This window comes from Falco rusticolus, chromosome 2, assembly GCF_015220075.1.
Source record: "Falco rusticolus isolate bFalRus1 chromosome 2, bFalRus1.pri, whole genome shotgun sequence".
NCBI lineage: Eukaryota > Metazoa > Chordata > Aves > Falconiformes > Falconidae > Falco > Falco rusticolus.
The window spans coordinates 67,490,965-67,513,145 of NC_051188.1; the positions used below are offsets into that span (position 1 = coordinate 67,490,965).

Genomic DNA, 22,181 nt, shown 5'->3' on the forward strand with positions numbered 1-22,181 from the left:
GTATGGTGGGGTGCTGCGCTCCCACTCCCCATGTGTTCAGTAAGGTGCCGTCCTCCCCCCCCTCCCCTCCCCGCTTTCTTTTCCTTAATTGGCTCTATCTTGATGTGCACTTGTTTTGTTTAGCCTATTTTACCACTGCGGACGAGATAGGCAGAAAAAGGAGCGTTTGACTTGGTATGTCTCTCTGATTCTTCCCCCCCCCCTTTCCGAGGTTAATTTGCATTTGAGGTTTAATTCATATTTCAAAATCCTGGTGTTTGAGGTCCGTATAGGAACAGGGCATTCATTGCTGCTGCTGAGGAGAAGCCTCTCCTGTATTTGCTCTTCTCTGTGTAATTTCATTGTATTCACAAGTGACAGGGATTTGCATCAGTTATTTTGCAATTAATTTTTTTTTGAGACTTGGATCAAATTTAAAGAAAAAATCTTATTTTTTAAAAAATTGCAAAGGGAGCGAATACCAGGCTTTAAAAAAGGAATATACATTACTAACAATGTTGCAAACTTAAAGGCACAGACTATATATTTATAAAAACGTATTAATCTTCATAACTTGGGAGTTGGATTTCTAGCTCCTGAGCATCTAATTTTGATGACAGTCAGAGAAAGTCAGCTATACAAATACTGAGGTATATTTATAGTTCCTTACATCTATTTACAGGTGATTTTACAGATGCTGTTTGCTACTCTTGCTCCAGCGCTTTCTAATTGTTTCACTACTGAAGGGCGTTTCATAGGACTAGATGTTGCTTTACTCATGAAAGATTTTCAGCCTGTCCAGGTGTAACTTCCATCGGCATCTCTGGAAATAGTTACGTGGCCATGTGGACTTTATGGAAACATTATAAAAGATACATAGCCATATAAAAAGATTCTGTTTTATATCCACAGTTCTTTCAGTTCTTTGGATGTGATGAAGAATTTGTCTACATTTAGGCCTTTATAGGTCCTTTAAGGACTTCCTCCACATATTTTATTTGTATCTATGAAATGAATTTTATTTATATATATAATGATTACATGAATGGCATATGTTGCATAATATGCATACGAAGCATTTTAAGTATTTCTACACACGCACAAATTTATTTTTCACAAATGTATATGTGTGCGTCCGTGCATGTTTATACACCTGTGTGATGAAATACACGCTGGAAGAGAAAACTACTGAAAATAAAAAATGTTCATAAAGGAAAAGCTGTTAAGGTAGTTCACTGGGAGTTTGTATCTGGTGCCTTGCAAAAGTCACTTCAGTTACTGACTTTACTGTGAATATCTACATATACCCCAATCTCAGCATAAAAATACTTGTGCATATATTTGTCCTTCTAGAACTAACCGAACAGGGCTATGAATTATGCCTAAAAAGATGCCACTGAGATAAAAAACTTATAAAATAGTAATGGAATATAGAATTTTATATAATGCCAACAACTTTAGCATGATTCTTGGCATAAGCCATTTAGTGCAATTTCATTTGTCTGAACCAGAATGATATTACAAAGTGAATTAATAGAACATTAGTACTGAAAAGAGAAACACTTCTTCCTTTGAAATATGAAGTGCCACTAACTTGAGATGAAACCTGAAAGTCAGTGAATAATATATGGGAAATATTAATATTTTAAATGTATCATATTTAAAATTGCTGTGAACTTAAACAAGGTTTCACATCAAGAAAAAACAAGTAATTCATTTTAGGTTCCAATTTTATGTGCAATATTTTACAAATGAAGCAATTCACTAAAGAAGTGAAGTCAGGTATGTAAGCATATTTTGTTATTTTGCACATGAAATACGGTCATTATGGAATATGAATTTAATTTGGGAAATGATAAAAAAGAACATTTATTTTATTTTTCTACTGTGCTGCAAGGAAAACATTTTTAAGTAGCTGATTAATGAGATGAAATGAACTGATACAGCCCATAATACCTGCACGAGCTTTTATACCTCATGAAACCGCACCACAATGGGACCTTTATAAAAAGTATGAAGTCAAGTAATGCAATCTTATTTTAAATTTAGAATGGGAGTTGATATGATTCAGCTTGATGTTGTAAAAAGTGAGCCCTCTGGCACTTGGCATTACATTACTTAAAAATCACTTCTGCAAGGAAAGTTAGCGCAGACAGCGTAGCAGGGCTGATGCCCAGCTCTACAGCTCAGGGGCAAGTCGTGGTGCCACCACCTGCCTTGCCGTTGGTTTTAGCAGGGAGAAAGCATAGCCCTTCGTCTTCTCCTTCGTACAAGGTCTGTTGACTCCAGTGTTTCACTGCCCTGCTCCAATGAGTGGGTGCAGCTCAGCCCCTGGCAGCCAAACCTTGTGCTCCTCAAGATGGGCCAAATCCTGCTTGTCCCAATCATTGAAGCCAGCTGGAGTTTTGTGTCATAGGAATGAGCAGGATCTGGCCCTCAGTCCACACCCTGGTCTATCTCCATTGGACTTTAATATCAATGGAGGGGTTAAGTTTGTGTTTATTTGATGTGGATGGAGTTAGGTCTGAGGGCCACGGTGACCTTGCCCTTATGCCTAAGCCATGTGAGGGTGAGGTCCTACTCACTCTGGCTGTGGTGGACCAGGCCAGCAATAACTGCAGTCGCTATATGCGATACATAGGATACATATTGACTGGGCATTTTGAACAGTTGCACAAAAAAAGGTGCCTTTGCACCAATGGAGAGTGCTGGGATGCGTATGAGCTCTGTAGAAAGGGCCATTGCGTGTTCAAGGAAGGACTGAGTCTGTCATGAGGACTGTAAGCGCTTAGGAACTAGCTTGTTGAAGGACAGCAAAAGTCTGGTTAGTCCATAGCCTGATTCCCACCAGGAGCTATTCACAAGTGCCACAGAAGGCAGCAGCTTGTTGTGGGTGGGGAGGGGACATGCTTGTCACCTTCTACACAGCAGATCTCTTTCTGGCCACTTTTGCCCAAAGCCCTGGTTTGCTATGATTCTCCCAATTATCTCCAATTAATTTCAGTAGCTCGTGTTTGTTACGAATGCCCAGTGCCCTTCTGAAACTCACTGCAAATATTTTAAATTCAGAATAACTGTGATGGGGGAAACCCCCCTGCTTTTCCTTTTTAAACAGTTTTACCATTTTATCACCGTGTGTTTAAATATACATTTCTTTGCTGTGAAATAACCTTCCTTTCCACATTTATACCCATATGCACAATGCTAACTCATAGCAGAAACAACATTTTAAAACACTGTGTCATGCTTATAGGATAATTATTAATCTTGTCAGAATAAAAAGCATACTAAAAGTACTCCATACAAAGGTTTGTGCCTTAACGTTTTTGAAAGTTTTTTTTTTAAGTGATCAGAGATGTCATAACAGAGAGAGAAACTATACGATATATAGCACATAGTAAAAGTATATGACTCCTACAGGACTATTTAGAAATATACAGATTATTTTTTCTCCTTTTGGTAGGCAGATGAAAAGGTATGTTTTTATTTTTATTCTGCTTGTGTCTTACAGTTCTATGAAGATGATGTGAAACTACAAATTCCAAATTTTAGTAGCTATGAATGATATCAAAATAAGGAAATGTTCATGATACATATCTGGAGGGATAAATACACAATAATCATGCAATCTGATAGCAGAAAGAATAACTATTTGACAATAAAACCAATGCTAAATACAAACAGAACAATATTGTTCTAGTGAGAAATATAGCAAATAAAATGATACAACAAAAAGATACTTTTTCAATAGAAGCTCCCTCTATGTTTAGATTTTTTCCAGCTGAATGTTCCTTTCTAATGTATTGTGACCATCGAGATACAGTTAGTGAAAAAGTTAGTCAAAACTTTTCTGTCTTGATTTTCATATCCCATATCTACAAATCCAAAATTGTAACCTGTAGCAACCCCACTTCATGTTAGGAAGGTGATTTTTCTGTTGGTTGCTTGGGTTTTGCTTGAGATCTGATTTTGCATGCTGTGACTTGTGTGCTGAAATTGCTGGGGTATGTGAGCAGTGTTTGTAGAGTTATCTACTGACTTTGAGCAGGAGAGCCAGCTTTTTCATACTGGGGGTTCACATAAACACAGGAAAGGGGTAGTGCAGGAAAGGGGACTATTTTTCAAGAGCACTGGACATTTACCCCTTCATTTGACTTCAGTGAGAACTGTGAAAGCTCAGTATTTAAAAAAAAAGAAGAAAACGGCCACTTTTCTTTAGAAAGTCAAACGTGAGCATCATATCTAAAAATGGTAAAATGTTGTTGCTGGAAATTTCTGGTTTTATCTTTGCATAGGTTTAGCATCAGCCCTACGGATGTAAAGCACAAACCTACCTTTCCCCATGTGATAACTGTTTGCTCTGCCTTTTCCTTCAGCGAGGTAGGAGAAATGATTAAACCACTGCCACCCTGAAAAAAACAGACATCTATAATAGAAATTATTGTTCATTACTCAATTAAGAAAACAAGAAGTCTAGAATCTGCATAGGCTGTATTCTGATTTTAAATGCTCATGTTTTGACTTTCTGAAAGTAGGATCTTAGTACAGAACTCTTCCAGCTATTTCTTAGCACCGTTAGGAAAGAATGATATGCAAATTTTAAAGACCTGTTAGAGGGACAGCTTTCTGCATGGTAACATGCTGAAACCTAAGGGAAATACAGCGAATGTTTTGAAGAGCAGCCAATGGTTGGGGAGAGGAGAATATGCTGTAGATGCCTCTCTGCTTGTGAACCCCGTAGCAGGTTGTGTGCACCTGGGGTTACGGGCTCCTCTTCAGAAGAGGAGAAGCAGGAGAACTAAACCCCATTACCGGTTATCGCTTAAAGTCTCCTCAGTGTGGCACCATCAAGTTTTGGGATGAATTTTGGCTGGATGATGTCAAGCTGGAAGTGGGAAAGGGACCCAGCGCAAAGCTCAGCCTGCCCCTGGTGCCCGTACTTGGGGGATAATTTGTTTCCTAGTGGTGGGTGAAGCCATGACCCTCCTCCCAGCAAAAACCAGGGACAAGCCACACCACGCCCCCCGGCAGGAGCTGGGGTCCCTGGGGCAGGAGTGGTGACCCTCTTTGTTGTGCCCAACCCGTAAGGACAGGGCTCCCCTCCACATCCCAGCCCCAACTTCACTCTTTGGTTTCATCTCTAACAATGCTGCTAGGTTTTTATTTCATTTTAAATCCTGGCTTCGTCTAGAAACGATTGGGCTGTGCTCAGAACCGGCTGTCTTGATAGGTTTGAAATTCCTGGGAAACCTCAATACTGGCATTTTTTAAACAGAGTAGGCAAAGCACACTGGAATATTCATCGGTGAAACATTTTAAAGGGGCACCATCACGTTGTAATTTCATCTGTTAAAATATATTGGCTAGGGGCAGTTTGGGGGAGTTGCAGCAAAGCCACAAGTGTTCTTTGCAATTTAAGGCTTCTGTGTTTTAATTATTTCTATTTTTTTTTTTCTGCCACTGTGAAAGATCCCTGGAGACAATGGGGGCTGTGACACTGAGGAACAGGTTATCCTGGCTGCGCAGGGAGCACCATAAGAAACACAAAGTGGACACACAGAATAAAATACAACACATACACCCCCACTCCTTCCCAGTTTCTCTAATTTCTGGCATTTATAGTAGTTACATTACATCAGCAGTGGGTAAAAAGAAAAAAAAAGCAGACGGAAATGTGGTCCCTAAACTGACAGAGCCTCTAAATTTGCTTGAAGAACTATCTCAGAAAAAAGAAAAAAAAAAAAAAGACATACTACAGTGTTCGGTTTTTTATTTGTTTAAAAGCAAATTTATGGAGCTGGCCATACACCAAAAACTGGAGAGTTTGGTACTGCAGTTGCTTTGGTGTATTTTTCCGCATTGTAATGGGCTACAGGGAGACAAAGGAGAATATGAATATATGGCAGCTGATATTTAGGTTTGGGTGACATTTTTGCTTGTTGTAACTGTCATTTTTAAAAATCCATTTTCCTTCTATCATGCTGTTGAATCACAGCAGACGTTGATGTAGAAAAGCTGGAATTATTTAATAACCAAAATTAGGAGTGATTTTTGTACTATATTTCTCATTACCGACCTCTCAACTGATGAAGAAGTCTGAGGTCCAGGCTAAACTCACCCATGGGGTAGAGCGGGCTGTTAAGGAGTGAGATGACAGACGGACCCCTTCCTCACCCCCCCCGACTGGTTTCTTTATAAAGCGGTAGAAAGCAGACCCTCTCGTAGAGCATCAAAAAGGAAGCTCAAGCATGACACTGCTATCACACCTTTCATGGTATGTTTTTTTCAGGAGTCTGCCCCTGATTTTAGTCCAAAGGAGCTGCTTTCGGGAATTGCGTGTCCGGCTCCCGTGTTTGCCTGCTGAGGAAGAGGTATGCCCTTTGTCCCTCACCTGCAGATGGCTTGGATACTTTTACTTTTCCGAGGCGAGCACTTCCCAGTGGGCTGCATTCAGAAAGTGCTTTTCGTAGCATTAGTACGGAACCAAGTTACAAAAGAATATTAATCTAATACATTCCAAAATTCAAATATGTGTGATTAATAAGCATTATTATCTATAAATAAGGCTCTAATGATACTTTGGCAGTGTTGTAAACACAAGAATCAGAAGCAATTATTGTCATTATTGTTCTGCAAGTACTTTCCATGAATACCAAATGGATATTACTGTCCAGCTACTTGGCACATAGAAATCCTGTAAAGAAACAGTTGTCAGTCAGTCAGGTCTGGCTGGCTGCTGTTAACTACGTTTGTCTAAAATGCAGCGTACCTAAAGACAAAGCCTGCAAGCTGTTGAAAGCAAGATGATTGTTGATTTAAAAAATTCTTGTCTTTTGCAACCCCCCAGCTGATGTTAAATAAAGCTGTGATATATAAAGGATAAATAAAGTTCATCTTGTGAGATGAACTGTTTGTGTGATGGCTGTGATTAAAAATGGAAATGGATTCTCTGCCAAAAAAGCTGCCCTTCTTTGTGTGAAACCCACAAAGGTGAGAATGTCCCGGCTGAAAGGTGGTGTGAAAATAACGACAAAGACCCCCCCCAGCCATTAGAGGTAACCCATGGCTAGTTTTCAAGGATGCGGGATGAAAGGGGCATTCATTCCCATCACGTTTGCCTCTCCCCACTTTGTAGCAGTCCCACAGACTCGAGTCACGCTGGTGGCCGGGTCCCACTCGCTGTGACACCCCCACTTGCCTTCCTTTGGCAGTCTCACCTCCCTCACCAAACCTCGCCACTTTAGATGGTGCCAGCCAACAGCAGCATTTTGTGGTGGGTGTCATGTTGTTCTTCAGATGCCAGGGTGTCATCGCGAGCGGGAACAGTGTGGGTCTGACTCTCCGAATCTGCAGAAAGAAAAAGAAAAAGGAAAAAAACAACAAACCCCAAACAGTAAGCTTTACTTTCCAAATGTGTTCAATTCTTCTTTCCTCTCCTTGATATTTGGGGCGTGCAGCACCCTATACCATGTGGTTTAACATTTTGTTCTCTATTTGTAGGTCAACATTTCCATGATTAAACTTCATCCTTTATTCAGCCTGTTCTGGCTAGGCTTTGCAGCACATGTGATATAAGCTGTTTTCACAGCTAGTAGGCCAAATCTTACTCTGGGTAAGGGAGCCAAACATATGTGACTGAGTCAGACACTTAAATCAGCTCCCTGGTAAATGGGAGATAACTCCAGGTGCAGTGTTGAACACTGAGAACCAAAAAAGTGGGAAGGGTGGCCAGCATTTTTCCGTGTGGGAAAGGAGACATCCTAAGCACACAGACAGTGAAATCATAGCCCTGCCCAAATTTTGGTCTCCCGCATTTGCCTGAGGGTACTCGTCACTGGAGTCATTGGGAATCTTCCCATTGACTTTGGTGGGGTAGGGGTCAGGCAAACCTGAGGCAAGCTTGTGCAGGAGGGGATGAGGTGGGAGGAGGCGAGGCCCTTCTTGGAGACCTCACCTTGCACTTGCAGCGTGCACAAGGCGGCTGCTGGGGAGACACGGAGCACCCCATTACGGCATTGCATTTCTTTCGCTCGCCCTCTCTCCGTCATCCTTACCGTAGCTGGCTCATTTACTGACTGAGGCTGGTGACTGTTCTTTCACCTGGTGGCAGGTATCAGTTACTCTAACATAGGGTTGGACCGGGCGACATCTCCTCATAAATCAATGGAACAATTCCTGGAAGTCCTGGCCACCCAGAGTTAGCATTACCCAACCCATTAATCCTCTGTGCAGAGGATTAGCGTTAAAGGACTCTCTGGCTGTGTGGCCAGCAGCCCCCCTTCTCCCGTCCTTCTTTGCCATTGCCTGGTAACTCTGGTAAGTAACAGGAAAGCCTACAGGGCTCGTTAAGTGCAAACGGAAAAGCCAGATGAGCAGGTGGGTGTCGTGTATGATGCAGAGCTGCTATGTTACTGCTGTGTGGCATTCCTACCGTCACCAGGGCTCGACTGGTCCTGGCTGTTGGGCTGCTACACAGCAAGTACCAGGGTTGACTAGAGTGAATAGCACAGGAGAGCTCCTGCAGCGAGGACACATTTTCCTCAAATGAGCAAGGCTGTACCCATCATGTTGCAGAGAGAGGACTGCGCTTCATCTATTATTTGGTGATAAACTGCAGCATCACAGAAGGGGGCTGGCAATGAACAGTTTCCCTCAGGAACAAGCCCTTCCAGAGCTCCACTCGGGCTGACTCCCTCAGCTAAAGAAAATAGTGTTGGCAATGTAGACAGCAGGACTTCCAGTAACTTTTGGTTTTATCGGGTTTTTTATGGCACCCATCCTTTAGCTTTTTTTAATTTGCTTTGATTTTTTCAATAGCTTTTTTAATTTAGAAAAAAACATCTCCTGCCCAAAACTAAATCTGCTTGCTAGATATTCAACGGGTAAGCTCAGATAATGAATACTGTGGCTGTGTGAGCACTGTGTTACCCACTGTTTAGAAAGTCCTGTCCTGATAACACACATGGTGGCACGCAGGATGAAGTGGATGCACTACTCTGAGGCTTGAAGGACTTGCCTCATGGTTGGGGTGGTGGTGAGGGGGAGGATCTGATTGACTTTTCTGCCATTGCATTGGGAAGAAGAGTCTGCTGGCTACGAGAAGAAAGTTGCAGGTGCCTTCAGTGCTTGTCATGCGGCTAGGGGATGCTGTCCTAAAGTGAGACACAGATGTAGAAGATCTGGTCTGGTCTGGTCTGGTCTGCCTAGGGACATGAAATGGTGCAAGGCAGAGCAACAGGGGGAGTACCACGATTCTGCCCTCACTGGTGTGAAAGTTAATCGAGAATATGCTGGAATAAATCCACATGTGCTTCAAAGACACATCGGTGTCAAATTAGTGGAAAGGAGAGGGGAATTCAGGCCAGTAAGATCTGCTGATAGGGTCAAGTGACCTCCCTGTCCCTGGGTCTGCCTTTTGGAAACACAAACTGCACTTTGGTTTCTCTTTTAAAAGTGTCAGCCAAATTGTGATGCTTACAGAAAGCAAGAGGAGCAGAAGGAGATGGGAAAGTCCTGTGAGCAGGGTGTGAGAGGACTGCACGGCCGTACAGTGATGTGAAGCTGAGGAAAAGCAAATTAAGCTTTTGCTCTGTGGTTATGTAGACAAAGGAAGTTAAGTCACCCTTTTCTTATGCTTAAATAACAGTCTCCCTCTTCCACGGTATAAAAGATCTTGGGATCACACAGGAATGAATTAAGACCATGGTACCAGATGTCATTTCAAGTTAATGAAGAGACAGTGTATTTTGTATTATCTTTTCTCTTGTTTCGGATTGTTCTTTTTTGGGGTTGATATTACTGTAAATAAATACACTTGTCTTTTGTTTCATTTTCCCCTTGTGACCTATTTCATTTAATTAGAAGGAAATGTATAATAGGAAATGAGTAGCATCACACTGGGCTCTGTCCAAAGCCTGTGAAATCATCAGGAATTTTTCCCGGGCTTTTCATAAGCACCAGACCTGGCCCAGCAGAAACGAGGGGCTGTTTCCACCTTATCTGGAAGAACGTGTGCTGCCAGTGTCAAAATATTACAGTCCTCCTTTTAAGATCTGGCCCAGATACTAGAGGATTTTGCTACTGCATATGCCTCTCTCTGCCACATGTTTCACATCTGCAGCAGCATGTTAAAGGATAAAGGTTCCTAAAACCTTGACTCTGAATATACATATAAAAAGAAGATACAAATTAGGGAAAAGATAAAAGATATTGATGGAAGTACAGGAGATGCTCTTTAACATGCATATTATTGACTCAATAGATTGTTACAGCTTCAGAGCTATTAGGGTCTGCTGTGTCAATGTGTACTTAGGGACTGTTTAATATGCAGATGGTTGACATGACAGACCGAAGCCATTACAGTCTATCATGTCAGGGGGGATACATGAATACGCACTTTGCCAACACTGTAAAAAGTCCATTTAAAATACAGTTGCTGTGCATACTTAGCTGCTTTTTAAAATAATTTAATAGGTTTGGTTCTTTGGATGCCCAGAGACTACGGAGTCTGGATATATCAGCAACAAAATTTATTTCCAAATTAAGCCATTTTCCATGTGGAATGTGCAGGCAGGAGGACAGGGTGTAATCTCAGATACGCAGCTCCTATCAAATCTTGTAAAATTAGCTCCTGCACTTGTGCATGTGTAGAAGAGATCAGAATCTATCTGTCGGCATGTGTCTTTTTGAAGAATATAGTTTTGTCTTTTTGAGGGGTAAGGGAGAATGTCGTCTCTTTTTTCATTCAAATAATCTTCAGTAGCAATTAAATAGCTTATGCTACCTAAGAGATCAGTTATTACAAGATAAGCAGCATGACAGTTTGGAAAAACTGAATAAGTCTTTGATTATTTACTAAGTTTTGATATCTGCTATTTGCCTCAAAATGCTAAAAAGTGAAGTATAAGATACAAACATGAAAGGCTCATTTGATCATCATAAGGAAAGGAATCAGTAGTTTTGCTTTTCTTTTCCTCAACAACTTATTTTTTATTAAAATAGCAAAGCCAAGTGTTGTGTTTAATAAGATATATTTTTTTCATTTGAATATCAAATGGAAAAATACAATTAAAATATTTCTGCTTTTACATTAGTTGTAGGCTATATTTCAACAACACATATATCTAAGAAGCTCAGCATACACATTTGGTATATATTAGATGCTTCTAACAGATGCCCAGACCTCTTCCCCTGATTTTTAATGTTCTTTTTTATGGCAGCGATCCAGGGACATTTTAATTTGCAAGCCTGTGAACTTGGAAATAATACTTGTAGTGGGGCATTACATCTAGTCCACATACCCTCTGAGCTTATTGTCTTGTGTCACCTAGCTCTGATTTTAGCTGATCTTCTGGGCTGAGGTGCACCGTGCAACTCCAGCACAAAATTCACAGAGCAAAAGCCCCCAGCCTTGCAAACAACAGTAACTGTGCGACGTTGCAAAGGCCTTTCCTCTTACCTGTGGGACAGTTGGGGGGCAAATCTTGCAAAGGCAAATTTTCAGGCAAATGTGATGGTTGATTTTCTGAGGGCTCTTTTTACTGCCTGACACGAACGGTGAGACCATTGGGGCCATTGGGTTGTGGTGGTCACGGGTAGGACAAGTGCCAGGAGGCAGAAAGCGTGGAGAGGACATTTCCCATAGCCCATCACACATATGCTCCTGGTTCTTCTGTGAGCTCTCTGCAGTGACACAGGGAAGCCAGGAAAGGCCTGGGGGGGTGGGAATGAAAGAGGTCCAGCAAACCCTAGGCAGCGGCTGCTTCTTACAGCTGAATGAATTCACCCTGTGCTCCAGGAGAGGTCCCGAACAGGAGATGCCTGTCCCTGGGCTGAGTTATCTCTGCAACCAACCAGCAGGAGCCCGAGCTGCAGAAAAACATAGCATAGCCTCAAACAGCACCAGTGCCGGTGGGAAAGGTGCGCTTTGCTTCCTCCCCAGCCCTTGGAAGATGGGTGCATCCCTGTGGTTGCCTCTTGGCAATGGGTGGTGACCACGGCTGCGAGAGCAGCAGCCCCTGCACCCCTTCCCGCTCCACCTCTGGTCATCCGGGGGGGGCATGTCTGGCTCCCCAGGATTCTGCCCTTCTGGGTCCCTGGAAGCTCCACATCCCTCTCTGTGTACCCGTGTGCAGGGAAACATCAGCTGAAAGAAGATCGTACGAGGGTGCAATGCAAGGTGCTGCGTTACCTGGTGCTAATCAATAAAGCGAAAATGTAGCTTTTTGACAGCACTTGTAATTTTGACTATTGCAATGGTGTGCCATTTCTTTGAATGCAGTATGCTTCTGTGCCCCATTAAAGGATGGCTGGCATCGCTTTCAACTATTCACAAATGCTGAGATGTTGAAAAATGTAACATTTACAAAAGATACATCTGGTGTATATTTACAAGGCTCAGGAATCATTTAAATAGTGCCTGTGCCATCACCATATTAGGAAAAAAGTTAGTCCCAGCCCCATATGTGAAATCAGTAGTCAAATGTGTGCTGGTTGAAAGTCCACTGATCTGATATAGTATTTTGGAGTATTAAACGTAAATGTGCCATACTGGGTGTAATACCTACATGTGTACACCGGTATAACGTGTGATAATTGCCCATGTGCACCTGCTTCAAACTATGTGGTCAGGAGAGGATTGTGGGTTTTGAGGGGCAAATGTGTAATTTTTTATTAAAGAAGAATCTTTGGCTTCTTGCTGTGAGAAGTCATCGTATTTTTCCCTACTCTTCAATGAGAATTGTAAGACCTGCCTAAGAATCAAGGAAAAAGACGTTGAACAGCTTCCTTTATATCACATAACATGTTGAGGACAAAAAAGTGTTTGTCTCCTCCTGCCAGTGCAATACCACTTAGGCTACATTTGAAAACTATTTTTTAATTAATGTGATGGGTCGTGTGGGTCACCACACTAAGGCAGGAAATTCAAGGTAAACCAGATACTCCCTTTCTCAGTCACACAAACATGAATTAAGCATGTAGCATCAGACTTAATTTCAATTTCTAGGTCTGTAATTGAATCTAGCTCAATGTGAACTTTTTTTTCTGCACCGTCACATTTATATCTGGATGTTAGTGACATTATTTAAAGCAACAAATCAACCTATAGGACTGTGTTCAGCTATACTTTCTTTATGTCATTTGACAGTAAATGGAATAAAAAATGTTACTTTTCTCTAGGGGCAGATTTGTTAAAGGGTTTTCATCTTTTGTCAAGATATTTAATCTCGGAATGTTACAAAAAAATTGCACAGTTTGTACAAGTGCAGATTTCTGCATGCACAGTTTGCCTGATTGCTAATTTGGATGAACACGCTTAGGCTTAACACAGGCGAATGAGGGAGGAAAGATAATTTTTGTGTATATCCTTCTGAGTCAAGTGTGAGTCCCTGGACTCTAAGGGAAGCAGGTATCCACTTTTGGGGCTGAAGGCTGTCACTCTGGATTACCCCATACATCAGTCTCAGTTCATGCATGCCAATGAGAACAAATCCTAACAATGAGCTGTTGAGTGATGCCAGCAGAAATGAACGTTTCTGAAAGCTTCGGGGTTTTGGAGAAAGCAGCTGAAGCCGACTCTGCAGCGTTCACCACTGCTGACTAACCAAAGGAGGGTGAGATTTTGGCAAAAGCCTCCCACGTAATGGACAATTTTGAACACACCTTTGTTTTCCAACGGGCTGAGTAAAGCTGATACGGCACTATAGAATTAGGCCAAAATGCCCAACCGTGTTATTTCCTCAGAGGGGTTCACTGATGGAACGACCTATCCAAAATTATTAGTGCTCCTAGTAATTATTATTATTATTAATTCCTGTTGGTAAGCCTGTCCTTCCATCACAGTAATAATCACGTGCTGGGATGTCTACTGCTTAGGACATCATACACCTTTGGAAATGGATGATTGTTTAATTGATAGATTGTAAAGATGGGCTGACCTATTGCCTTTCCATGTTTTGCTTTGCTTCAATTGCTTGGACTCTTGCAGCTCCTTAGTAGCTTCTCTGATCCATCATGTCAGGCTGGCAGCTGTGCCTCTGCACTCTGCCTGCCTGCCCACCGTGAGCCAGATTTCGATCTCAGATGCATGGCATACCCTCCTCGCTCCCTGTCCTCTCGCCGGAGAGCTGATTTTGCCTGCACCTCTATTAAATGGCTTGATTTTAATGGGAACAACTGCTTTCTCCCACGGGTCCTCTCAATCCAGGGCACTAGGTGTGCAAGGACAGAGGAGGGCACACTCCCAGATGTCCCTAGGTGTGTGCTACGCATCCAAGATCAGGCTCCTGCCTGACATCCGTGGGCTGAGCAACCATCCCCTCTGCCCTGCCCCACCCCCCCCCCGCCAGCGAATGGTCCCACTCAGTACTGTGGCCATTTTCATGTGGAGATATTTCCCCCACGCTGTGTAACTTCTGCCCTTACTGCGGACTCCCTGCTTCTTTCTACCTTAATTTCTCTGTGGCATGCAGGCTCCCAAAGGACAGCATCTCAAATGAATAAACTCCATTTTACATCAATCCACTTGGGAAATTGTCCTCAGAGGTTTCCACCCCCTCCCCACCACTAGAAAAAATGTTTAGTAGATGGTTGAAATTTTACAAGAAAATGTTCAAGAAGGAACAGATATTTTTTACTGCCAAGCTGTATAATAGGTGTTTTTGAGAGGTCGTTAACTTCAACAGTATAGTCAAAACCTGTGTTACACCCTACACTGCATCCTTCGTTAAGCAATTAAGTTACTGATAGGCTTTTACATTTATTTACCTTGATGGAAAGATATGTTTACTCAACCTGAGTACAAATCAACATGAGGAGGTGGAAGTTCAGAGAAAATTTGACTAATGATGTTGTGTTTTCATCCTTAAAAGAAAGAAAAAAGCCTCCCTGCTTTTGATGCTATTTTATCTTCATTGGAAGGGATCCGAAATGATCCCAACTGTCATGTGAGTGCTCAGTTAGGCTCAGATCCTCTTTGATTGCAGCTGAACATCTCTCTCTGTTGGCTCATACCTTCCCTTATATGAATACAGCGTACAGCACTTCAGGTTGTTTATTAACCAGTGGTTTAACTCTTCCTCTGTGGATGCTCTCACAATTATATCTTTAAGCAAAATACAGGCTGCGGCCACCTTTGCCTGGGGAGATGTTAATGGGTCCACATCGCTGACGTGAAGGAAGAATTTCCTCTCAGTTTCAGAATAACTCCTAAAATACAAACCTGACTGGTACTAATCATATTTCTTTCAGTGAACCTTAATTATCTCTCCTTTTCTTTCAGGCCCACTCTGTTCTCCAGGCTTGTTACGTGGATTTCTCTCTCTGCAAGTAATTCCTCAGCATCTCCTTGAATGGCATCTACCACACGTGAGCATCCTTCACGTCTCTAAGATACTTTTGTTGTTATTCTTTTTTGAACATTTGTTTTTTTGAGATGACATTGATAGACATGAGGCCTAAGTCTGGAGATGTTCTGTGGGTAGAGCTCACATTTATTTCAGTATGTTGAGCAGTTTTAGGATCTGATCCATATTGAAGACTAGCACGGCGTAATGAGGCCTGGGCATATAAAACAATATGTATTCTAACACAGCTCACTCAAAACAAATATGTTCCCTTCTCTTCGGCTGGTGTAAACAAACAATCTCCATTGTGTGCAGCAGGGCTGTGCTGCACTGCTTCGCGTGCAGCAAGAGCCTGGCTTCCCAGTTCATGGAACAGCATCTCCATCCCGTGACACGGGTCTTCCCACTGCATGCCCGGGCAACCCAGGTGTAGGACACCGGTCCTAAAAGCTGACGTTAAGTCTGGTGTTAAGTCCTAAGTGCTTTATAGGGAGAACTTTTCTGGCTGCAGACATACTTAAAGGGGGTCTTGTTTCTGAGTCCTGTGCTCTTCAGTCAGGCAAACCTGTCTCTGGATTGCAGGACAGTTTGCACGGTGGGCAAGCAGAGAATGGGTGTCATAGTTGTCGCGAGATGCCCTCGTACTGATCCCCAAAATTGTCTCTTCTGATATCTAAATTTCCTTGTCATAAAGATCGGCAACCTCATGAAAAATTCGTGATGACTCGAGGTGGAAACATTAGCAGAGGCTGGTTCAAAACTCACGTGCAAGATTCCTTGTCTGTGTGAAGCGCCGCAAGTTTGAACCCAGGTGCTCCTTCTGTGATTGAACTCAGACTTCTATCCTGTTCTGCAAAACCATTACCCTCTCCTTGTAACTTGTGCTGGAAGCGGAGTGAGCTGTTTTGGCACAGAAATGATTTCATTGTTAGGCTAAGTGTTACACAGATGGCATTCTTAAATGTAAAATTCTTTTTATGATTCTTTCGATTTCATATTTATTTCATTAGATCATTATTTATGTTAAAGAGACACCATTAATATGAAACGTGCTCAGCTTGAAAGAAAATGTTGAGAGGAGTTTCAGGTATCTGATCCTCAATCCTTTAGTTTTTGTGTTTTGCATTTTCCTATTTAAAATGTTTTTTTGTGTCTCTAGGTGCTATGTGACAGATCCACACAAACAACAGAGGGGAAAGAGCCTCACTTAACTGATTAGAGGAGAGAAGCAGTGAAAGGGAATATGCACAAAGCACTGCCAAGTTCACAGAGCAAAGGAAAAGATAAAAAAAATAGAATAATTTCACCAACTTTTTTTTTTTTTAATTTTTATTTAGAGTAATGCGAGGTATTTCTTATACTAGCAGCAAGGAAACAATTTTCAGACAAAAATGTGATTTCTTAATCAAGGGTCTCTAATTCAAAATATATTTATTTAATAAACAGTAATTATGATAGCTGCAACTACTCATTCATATCAATAATTCATTCAAAAGTAAACCATATAATCATACTAGCATTTATTTTTCCATTTAATAGGCTGTGATTTAAAATAAATGTAAATCGTCATAGTCATTCAGCTCCATATACTGGGAAAGGAAAAGTCACCTTAAACCAAATGGATATTGTGGAAAAAAAGGGGACGAGAAGTTGTTCCAGAGAAACAGCTTATGGGGGCAGACCTTAACATGAGCTAAAGAGAATCTGCTTTGTAGATGTCAACAGAGCTTTAAGCTGAAAAAGGGTAGATTTAGGTTACATATTAGGAAGAAATTCTTTACTGTGAGGGTGGTGAGTCACAGAAACAGGTTGCCCAGAGAAGCTGTGGATGCCCCATCCCTTGAAGCATTCAAGGCCAGGCTGGATGGGGCTCTGAGCAACCTGGTGTAGTGGAAGGTGTCCCTGCCCATGGCAGGGGGGTTTGAACTGTGTGATCTTTAAGGTCCCTTCCAACCCAAACCATCCTATGATTCTATGATTGTAAGGCTGAGTTACGCTAGATGAGACTCAAGTCAGTAATTTTAAAGGATGGGATGTTGTAGAGGGTTTTCCACTGAGTCATATTTCTTTCTTTAAGAAAATAGATGAATATGATTTCTTCCACTTTTAAACAAGAAAAGGTAACAAATGTGACCAAGAAAATTCTAGTTTGAAGAAGTTTATGTGTGGAAATAATAGGCTGTTTGCAAGTCGTAGGTTGGCTCTGCACGTGTATGTGGAGCAGTATTTATTTTTTCCTGTTGCTAAATAGTTAGCCAAACCCTTTCCTAACTTGTATCCCTAACTACCCACCTCGTTTCGTCAGCTGACAGCTTTTTTTAAACTCCTTAACCATCAGCACTCCCGCAGCAAGCTTTGTTGAAAGCCTTTCTTTCTGTCCCCTTGTCTGAGGTCCAGAGAGTGGTGTTTGTAGGCTGTGGAGCATGGTGGCACTGTTAGAACAATCTTTTTTTTTTTCCTTTGGGCACAGGAAAAAAGCGATGAAGAGCTTGAGCCCCAGTCAGCATGTGCTAGAGCATCCCAAGCGCTGGGTGCAGATCTTGCCTTGCAGCTTTTTCTGTTGCTTTTGCTTTCAGTAGGAGAGGCCAGAGCTCGTGATGGGGAGCGGGGTGTCACTGCACCGCCTATTCTGCTCCCACATCCGAGCCAGCGCCGATGGCATACCCTTCGGGCCTTGCCACAGCCATAGGGCCCTCTTGTCCTCCGATGAGCTCAGCAAAGCCCTTTTCCTCCCTCAGACAGAGCGCCCTGTGTTCTGGCTGGGAAAATAAGGCCACGCACCCCTTCTTCCCCTGAGCTCTGGCAGCGATGCTTTCGGGGAACATCTGGAGGTGGTGGCTGCAGCCACAGTGCTGCCGTGAGCATGCTGCAGGTTAACCCCGCCAAAAGATCTTTTCACAGCCTCGCAGCTGAGTTTTGTCACCCATACAGTTATTGTGTTACTCTCCCAAGGCTGTCCCAGCAGTGGCTGCCCCACAGGTGTAGCCTGCAGTGCACAGGGGTGTACGGCCACAGGGCAGGCAAGTTAAAGTGGTACCTGACTTCTGGTTCTTCCAGTCTCTGCCATGCTTTGTGCGGTTGACATTCCTCCAACAGTTTTTAAGGAGAAAAGTGAGTCATGTTTAATTTTCTCTGTCCTAATAGAGAGGAACCATACTTTTTCCACCAGTTACTGCATTATTCCTCTCTCTGGTGTGGCTCTGATTTAGTGCTGGATGAAGCTCAAAAGGAGGATTAGTGTAGATATACTCCCATATGCTTGGATGCATTTCTGAACTGTGTCTGTACCATCCTCACTGCTTTTGATGGAAAAAGCTGGGCTATAAACCTGATGAGAACAGGCTTCCATGCAAGATGTTTAGTATTTCCTGCTTCCATTTGGGCCAGGAATACAGCACATCCAGCCCCCTTTGGCCCTGCAGCTCTTGGTCACGGGCTTGCCTGAAATGCAGAAAATCACAGCAGCAGAAAACGAATGGGGGAATAAGAGGAAGTTTTTATCTACTTTAATAAAGGCTAGATTAGGGTTTAGTTCCAGCTTTGACCAAAACTTTGCAGGGGGATGGGCACAGGTAGAATGTTTTTATTTTAATGGAATTGGTTTATCCACCTTTTACATGGTTGCACTGGAGTGCAAGCCCATTTTTACGGTCCTGAGTAAAAGAACCTGTGCTGCTTTTTAAAAGCTGCACCTTCTGGGAAAATTAGGGCTGGCTGTAGGACCCTGACTGTGTTGCATTCAAGCAAATTGGGAGTACAAGAAGGGAGAAAGAAGAACAGAAAGAGTGAAAGAAGGAGAGAGGGAGGCTTTCCTAAAGATAAGCTGCTACAGTGAGTCATATTACTCCTTGGTGTCACACATGGGGGCTTCACTATACCGAATACCTAGTCATCATCAAATTGTTTAATAGTCAAACACCAAGCCACACTGAACTTAATCCCAAAACTGCTGTTCTGCTGCCATTTGGGGGCTTTCTTCTTTCTTCTTTGTTTTTTTAAAGAATTTCCTTTTAGTACTGTAATCAGATGGTCATTTTTGCTGATTCTTCTCTCCATTACAAGGGTTTCTGAGTTTATGAATGAAAGGCTATGTTTTCTCAACCAAATCCTCCACTCCTCAGTCTATTAACAAACTAATGTTAACTTCCCAGTTTTGACTGAAACGACAGTCTCTGTGAGCTGGATGCTTGAGGAGTCCAAGCTAGCTAGGTAAAGAAACACCTTTTTCACATGCCCCGGTCTGGCTCCTGCGTTGCCCCACAAGTTTCTATCAGCACAAAGGCTGACATTGTCTGTAAGGAGCAACTCAGATTACGGCCCCTTCCAGCTGCATTGCCCCTGACCCGAGTCCTGCCCCGGGCTGCCCACACTCTGCCCTCCCCATATGCGTGGAGACTTCAGCTACAGCCTGCTGCCTGCCAATGTTGAGTCTGGTCTTTAAGGGTGGCCTTGGATGCGTTTTGAAAGGCAGCGCAGATGCTCTGTGGGGATAACATGGAATGATTATTTTAGGGCAGATTTTCCCCTAAAAAAAAAAATAGTTCTACATGCACGCAGTTTGATCTTCACACAAAGGATTTATATAAGAACTCACTTCTCTCTGTCAGTTATGAAAAAAAAAAAGCATGCTGGTGGGATTTAGGGAAGTGTGCAGGCTAGAGGATAGCAGCAGACAAAAGGGAGTTTTTTCTTCTAAGAACATCTGCACAGCTGGAGCTCTGGCAGCACTGTGGTTAGAAAGCCTAGGTGTTGCCTGGCCAGGGCAAGGGACGATGTCTGTTTGGCACCCTCCTGACAGGCAAATTTGGCCAACAGTTCTTAGAGCAGTCCTCAGCCCCATGCCCTGCCGTGTATACACAGAGGTACATGCATTATTTTGCCATCAAATGCCTGTTCTTGGGAATCTGCCACCCTGGAGGTAAACTGCATGTAAATGGTCTAAGGGTAAGGATGTGAGAAGAAACTGTGATTCCTTTCCATGATAAAGTAGATGTAAAATAGGTACAAAGTTCGCTGGGTCTGTCAGGAATAGAATTGCCGCAGTGCCTCTAGACCAGCACAAACCCAACATCCTGACTCCTAGATGCCCTGCAAAAATGTGCCTACAGCTCAGGGTAGAGAGACTTAACAATAGGTCTGCTAGAGAAACAGCCCTTGCAGCCTAGCAAGGGCCCAGCAGGATAGGAAACATTTGGCACCTGCACCCCCAAAAGTATTCCTAAGGTTGGGTCGGCACCTACGAGTGGAGCACTGGCTAACTCTGTCCAGTCTGTGTTGTGCTGTGAAGGAAATGTGCATGTGAGACTGAAGTTGCTCAGATTTCTGTCTGTCTCAGGCTGGCCCCATTCACCTATCTCTGTCCTTCCCAGGGAGTGAGTCCCAAATCCAAAGACAGATCCTAACAATACAACCTCTGTGCTTGCCTTTAATATAGCATGATTCTTAAAACTGAATATAAGCAGGGATGAGGCTTTAGATCTTCCTCAAATCTTAGTGTAACTTCGAGGTTGTCAGGCAGTATTGAAGTGAGAGATCTGGAGTAGGAAAATTAGTGAACACAAAAGTCATGATATTTACTCAGTTTATGCATTTTCTCTCTTTTTTTTCCCATAAAACCTGCATAACTGGCGTGTAATTGTTTTGCTAAGTGAGCCTTGAAAGCAAAAGTCTTGATAGCTGTCACATATCTTCTTTGTAGTACAGTGTGTTGTCCTTAGAAGCTAATCAGTAGAACTTGCTCAGAAGAACTTAATCAGCAGAACTGAGCATATTGTCAGTGCTTAACAAATAATAAATTATAATAATAACAGCCGTTCCTTTTGACACAACTATCAAACTTTTGCTTTATTTCCAGGAGTGCCTTACTTGCCTCTAGTTAGGATTTAATACCTACTACATCTCTGCTTACTGTGGTTGAGAGGATGGGTGATACAACCTAACAGGGTAGAAGTACTGGTTGAAATGAAATTTTGACAAACAGCAGAAAAAGAAACCCAAGAAAGTTATTGGGCTGTTCCTTTTCGCTTACTGGTGTTGCTTATAAGACTTAAAAATTGGATTCAAGAATAGATTTGATCTGTTAGATTGTTAAAATGTGAAACATTGTGCTTATAAGTTAATAGAATCACATATGAATTTCCTGGTAGTCTCTTTTTTAAAAGACAGACTCATCAGGGTTTCCTTGCAGAAAGGTGAATGTATCCAGAAGCACATCTATTGTTATTAATTATTTTTATTATAAGGAGCTTGGATAGCTTGGAGAGTTGTTAACATATCTGGGGCTATCACTTCTTTGTCACCACTGTAATTTGTCCTGGACTGGGAGTTACTGACAATCATTTCATTTTCTGATTGTTTGGTAGTTTATATGCAACTAGTTGGTGGGTTTTATTCACTTTCAACAAGACATATATCCACATTATAAAGGAAGCCACCGTGTCAGCTCTGAGCTGACAATAATTGTCACAGGCTTAAATGGAACTGTGTCAATTTATCCCGGTTGTGGATCTGACCAATGATCACAACTGGCATTAATTAGCAGATGTGTTATCGGACTCCATGGAGATGGCCTGGGTTGAGTGACAATAGAGGTGCTCAGCCACCGTGGCCAGTGGAGCTGTGCCAGTTTGGCAGCTGATGGCACGGTACCCAGTGCCAGCAGGTGGATAGTCCAGGTCACCCGTGATGGAGGCATGGTAGTGGCTTCTGCTGCCAGGCCCCACGCAGAAGGAGTCCCAGAGCGCAGGGCAGCCGGTTGTATTAAAACACAAGCAATGTAAGGCACCTGGGAGAGGAGGAGGCGGGGAGGGAAGAGGGGGAGGATGCTCCAGCGCTGAACTGACTCATCCTTGGAGCCGG

At 42.6% G+C, this 22,181-nt stretch overlaps 1 long non-coding RNA gene across 2 annotated transcripts in view; it reads left to right on the plus strand.

Annotated features, from left to right (window-relative positions):
- The first annotated feature begins 123 nt into the window (after nucleotides 1-123).
- LOC119143259 overlaps nucleotides 124-22,181 on the plus strand; it is a 29,886-nt gene continuing 7,828 nt past the window's right edge. For both annotated transcript variants that reach the window (XR_005102642.1, XR_005102643.1), the window contains exons 1-3: nucleotides 124-174; nucleotides 6,269-6,350; nucleotides 15,260-15,345. This is a non-coding gene — a long non-coding RNA (uncharacterized LOC119143259). The remainder of the gene's footprint in view (nucleotides 175-6,268; nucleotides 6,351-15,259; nucleotides 15,346-22,181) is intronic.